The 6,014-nt window shown below is 39.5% G+C and overlaps 1 gene segment (V, D, J or C); it reads left to right on the forward strand.

The window, feature by feature from the left end:
- Positions 1-3,940: 3,940 nt before the first annotated feature.
- On the forward strand, positions 3,941-4,407 carry LOC307046474 (immunoglobulin kappa variable 4-1-like). The segment is given in 2 exons: positions 3,941-3,992; positions 4,085-4,407.
- Positions 4,408-6,014: the final 1,607 nt, after the last annotated feature.

The raw sequence follows: 6,014 nt of genomic DNA on the forward strand, positions 1-6,014 counted from the left end.
ACTTCCTCCACCTCCTCTCTCTCTCTGTTTCTCAAGGACAGGTGTCTGTGTGACGTGTGAAATGTCATTTGCATGATTGTAATGCTTCACTGCTCCTCACAGCTTTAAGGTCTTGTGTCACGTAGAGTCTGAACCGTGTTCCTGCACTCATCCTGAAAACTGGAGATCATGTTGTCAGTAACTCTGCTTGTCATGTTGGGCTTTCTGTGTCAGGGTGAGAGACTTTGAAAATGTATCATCTGAAATGATAGGAGTAATGTATGTGTGGTTCAATGTTTGTCTTTTCTTTTCATGTTTGCATCCAATGTGCTTTGTCTTTAACTCTTTCTGTTATCATTTAAACTGCTGCTCCATGTTGTTGGTTATCTAACATTTCACTTCTCATTTCAGAGTCTTCTGCCAACAATTTCCTGACTCAGACTGACACATCCAAGACTGTTAGTCCTGGAGGGACTGTGACCATCAGCGCTACAGGGAGCTCAGATATTGGTGCTGATCTCAGTTGGTATCTTCAGAAACCTGGACAGGCTCCTAAACTTCTTATATACTCAGCATCAACTCTGTTCTCTGGAACTGAGCCTAGATTCAGTGGTACTCAATCTGGTACTCAGTACACTTTAACCATCAGTAACGTTAAGGATGTTGATGCAGGAGATTACTATTGTCTGGGTTACCATAGTGATGGCACGTTCACACAGTGATTTAGAGCCGTACAAAAACCTCCTTCAGTCTGAAGTGAAGCGTCCTGCTGCAGCTGCAGAGGTGAAGAGACTGAGAGGAGGAGAACTGGTCCAGTGAACACAAGAGTCATCAAGCAGAACCACCATGAATCCAGATAAAGCTGAAACACACTCAAAGACACTCTTCAACACCCTGTTTAAACTATATTGATGTCACCCTGAACACTGAGCTGACAGGAACTTCACCAAACACTAACTCCATATTCACACTATGTTGAAAAAATAAATACTTAAAAATCTAAACATCTACTCTCAGCTCAGATTAAAGGCTGATCTTATTTATGAGCCATAAACTTTCTGCCTCACTAAAAATCAAGTTCACATCAGGATCAAATTCTTAATCACGATAAAACAGTGTAGTAACTTTCCTTCACCACCACGTCAATTTCATTACCAATTAAAAAATAAATATCCAAAGCTTTATCTTGTTCTGCTGATAGAAGTGCAGAATGTTATAAAACCTTTGAATGTCTCACTACTTTAAATAAAACACCAAACACTTCATCATGTTATTTATCAGAGAAAGCTTTATTAGGAACATCCTGAATCATCAACATGACAGTTACTAAGCACACTCTCATCTCTGCTGAGCTTCACACATCACTCTCTAAGTTGTTGCTGTCCAACACTTTACAGCAGTGTTGTTCTCGGCCACACAAAGCTTCACTTTCCTCTCCAAACATTAAAGCTCCTGATGATCAGAGCAGCATGTGTTCTCCTGGGCTCCAGTGGCCCCTCTAGCCCTCACACTGGCTCCTGTGGAGGGACTGGGTCTGGCTGTGGGCATGATGGAGGACCTTGCAGGAGTACAGCTCTCCTGACATCCAGCGCTCCTGGCTCAGGCTCAGGCTGCTGCTGCTGCTGTAGAGTCCGCTCTTCTCCTCCTCCGAGCTGCTCAGGACCCCCTCTGTCACCTGTGTGCCGTCCACCTCCCAGCTCACCACGGCTCCCTGAGGAGAGTAGCCGGTCAGCAGGCAGGCCAGCGTGAGCGAGCCCCCAGAGAGCTGCTCAGAGGAGGAGGGGGCCAGCAGAGAGACGGAGGGCCTGAGCATGGAGCCCGCTGTAGGGGAGAGAGACACAAGGAGCAGATGAACTTCCACTGAGGGACAGACGCTGTGAGACAGAGTCCATACAGGACACATTCAAACATTCAGAGGCTTTACTGTCATATGCACAGTAGCTGCAGTGAATCAGAACCAGAGTCAGAATACCTTTAGTAGTCCCACAGAGGGGACATTCACGCTGTTACAGCAAGAAAGAGCCAGAGACAGCTTCATGTTACGAAGAAGCTTGCAAACAAAAGTATTCAAGTAAAAAAAAGTTATAATATAATAAAAAATAAAATAAAAAGTTACACAATTTACAAAATACACATCCTGTAACAGTTCTGAGGATTTAGCAGCCAGGTATATATTGCACATATTGCACATATTGCACATATTGCACATATTGCACATGGCGATGTAGATAAGCCAATGAAAAGCCCAAGGCTCCTCCAACAATGCAACATACAAATATATAGGACATAAAACAATAAAATATATTTTAAAAACATTCAAATAGTTCCAGAACAAACAGAATGAGGAAGGAAATGAGGGTTTAATAAATAAAATAAAATGTTAAACTTGATGTTTGGAGTTAGAGTGTTATTCTGTAGCTCTCATCAGAACAAGAATTATACATTGAAGGTACAGGACAGAGAAACTGGGGGTCAGCTGTGAGCATGAGCTGTGATCACAAGAGGAGCTGAGGCATGGGAGAACACGAGGGTTTCATTCATCAAATCAAACGGTGATACTTTATATCATTCTGCCATTTAAAATAATGAATCTTCTTCTTTGGCACTCATCCAAACTCCTGAAGAGTTACATGAAAGTATGCAACGTAATGAAGGTGTTCATGTAATGATCATTATATGAAAAGCTTTATCTCTGCTTTGCAATGTTTCAGAATGAATAACTAATCTCTGCAATCATTTACTGTTAAGAAAAACAAAAAGTAACATCTTCTACAGTTGAAGACTTTGTCATCTGTTTGTTTCACTTCCTTTGAACTCTTTGAAACTAACGGACTGTGAACGCACCCTGCAGCGACTCTGAATGTACAAAAACACACTTTCATTTGTTTTAACGGATCCTCAGCAGATTTTATATGAAACACTTGTTGAATGTTCAAATATATAAAGTTTAAAAAGCAAATCACAATTAGATGTTATGACATAGCAGCTGTTCTTTGGTCAATTGTGAGCTAAAAATGTGTTTATATCTTATTAAAAAATAAAAGTAAAACGTACATATAATTCACCGTAACATCTTCTTCAATATTAAATAAAACTAACTTTGCTTAATGTTTTTAAATTCTTCAGACAAGCTTTATAGATGTAAAAAAATATCAACATAATGTAAATTATCCCAAATAATCACTTGATTTATCATATTCTGATTCAAAAGTAAATGTAATGTTTTGTGTTAGAAAATTCAAATCTCTGGTACTTACAGTGAACGATGAGTTTGGTTCCTCCACCAAAAGTCCACCACAGTGATACAAACTCATTGAGTGGCCGTACAAAAACCTCCTGCACTGTCAACAAGCATGTATCACTGAGAGAGCTCCCTGATCTCACTGATAACAGAGACACATATACAGTTTTTAAATCAACAAAGCTTTTCTAAAGATATGGATTACATATCTGGAAGAATTAAAATGATTTATGTCATTTTTCATCACTTTTCTACACCTGGCAGAGAAACCATTACAGTCTGCTACACAACTAACTTGGTCAGTTTTATATTAGTTTCTACACGGTTAAATGAACATGAGGCTTTGAAATAATAGTTATTAACAAATGTATTTGAAACAGAACTGAAACATGTTATTTATCTACAGTGAATCTCTGTATGTATGTTAATGTCAGACAAACAGACATATCATACCAACCACAGTGGACTCAAACTCAAATCCTCATCTCCACTCCTGATATAAATATGCTCTTCCATTCAGATGATAGACGGTGTAAATCCAGACAGTGTTCCTCCTGGTTTCGTGTCCCACGTTGCCTTCAGTGTGCTGAGAGCAGAGACATCATTTCCATAGAGAGGAGGCTTTGCATGGTCAGCTGATCCTCCAGTGAACTGAGAAGGTTTATAGTCCTGTGAGTTCAACACTGCAGGACTCACATCTGTCAGTCAGCAGAAAGCACCATGACTCTCATCACCATCCTCATCTGGACGCTGGCCTGCTGCTGTTTCACAGGTTCATTCACTCAGCAACATTTCAAACATCATGTGCTGCCTTTCCTCTCCTTTCTTTCTGCTGAGAAATCAATCATCTGTTTTTGTGTGCAGGATGCAGCGGTCAGGTGACTGTGACTCAGCCTGCAGTCGAGACGTCTGCTCCAGGATCCACCGTCACTCTCACCTGTAAAACCAGCACAAATGTTTACGTAGATAGCGATGGTCAATTTATGTTCTGGTATCAACAGAAATCTGGACAGCCTCCAAAGCTCCTGATAAGATTTGCGAGCACACGTGAATCAGGAACAGAACCTCGGTTTAGTGGCAGTGGAAGCGGCTCTGACTTCTCTATGACCATCACTGGACTGAAGGCTGAAGATGCAGCAGTTTATTCCTGTCAGAGTTACCACAGTGGTGGCGTGTTCACACAGTGATTTGTCGTCGTACAAAAACCTCCCTCAGTCAGACTGCAGAGACTCTGAGCTGTTACAGCAGGAACCACCTGCAGCTGCTGAAGAGGAAGAGACTGACACAGCCCACTGAACTCAGAGCTGACAGGAACCCACCCAGCACTATTCACTTCTTATTCTTAAATATACATGTTAATGGATTAATGAGATTAAACCCAGTCCAAAACACATTCTATGTAAAAGCAGCATTACACACAAACCTTATTGTGATCTCTGCTTCCCCGAATTAAAACAACAAACGCTCTTTAGCTTTTCCCCACATGTCTCCACTCGGTGTGCTTCACAGCAGGAGCATCTCTGGCCTCTCTGGAGTTATTATTTAATCATTATTATAAAGATCCTGATTCAAAATGACAAAGATCAATCTAATGAAGTCTTTAAAATGTTAAACTGTGGCTGATTAAAACCCTCTTATTCACATCAATCAATGAACTGATCCATTAGTTAACCTCAAATTCACATCTTAGTTCAAAACTTCAGGTTTTCTAACAACCAGTTTCATTGAAGTTTCCTTAAATGTTTTTTTGTTCCATTATTGAAACCAAAAACAGCAGGAACATCCAAGAGACGTTTAGTTTGAACATGATTTGACCCCTGACCCCCCCTGAGACCACCAGTGCAAAGCAGAGGCTTTAGGACTAGCAGACGTGCATCAGAATCAGAATCAAGTTTATTACCAGATACTTTGACACATACAAGGAATTAGCTTTGGTGTCTGGTGGTACGAACATAAACAATCTAAGAAAATAAGTTGCCATAGTAGGTACAAAATATAAAGATAATATAAATAAGTATTTACGACTCATTTTTATTTAAAAGACCTTACAAGTGAAACACTAAAACACTAGGACAATGAATATATGACAATATATGGCAAACTACAGTGAATTATATTTAAAGTGGAGGGCTGTGCAGACATGTGTGAAATGCAGTCAGAGTTGAGCATGAACATGGCTCTAGAGACCATTCAAATATTAAAATGTTCAGCTCCTTCAGGACATGTGTGCTATGACTTCACTCGTTTTTGACATTTATACTTTTTACAAATATACCGCTTTTTAAACTTTTATTTGTACGATGTAACCCCATGTGAGTATCCTTCAAAACTTCTTTTACCTACACCGTGTTTAAAATGCTGCTCCTTCAGAATACTTTCAGCTACAGACTTCATTCCAACTTTGAAACGGTCACAAAACATTCAGCTATTACATTTGTATTCAGCTTTTTGATATCTTTTAGAGTTTCTCACTCATCAACGTTTACGTTTTGTATAATGGTTGTCTATGGGATGGACTCTTCAGGGCTCACTCTAAAAACGAATTCAGGCGACCTTTCACCTCCACTTAATTAAATGCATGGTTGCAAGACAAAAACGTGAGTTAATTGATAAACATTTTAAGTTGCAAACATTAATTTATAAGTTGTGTTGACGTAATAATGTTGGTTATTACATCAACTTAATATTGTGTGTAATTTGAACTCTGATTTCTGCGTTAATTGACTTAAAACTAAATTCAAGTTGTACTAAGTAATGCAATTGGCTTGATAACTTAATTGTTCTACACCTTGAG

The sequence above is a fragment of the Notothenia rossii genome (genome assembly GCF_949606895.1).
Source record: "Notothenia rossii genome assembly, chromosome: 7".
NCBI classification, from domain to species: domain Eukaryota; kingdom Metazoa; phylum Chordata; class Actinopteri; order Perciformes; family Nototheniidae; genus Notothenia; species Notothenia rossii.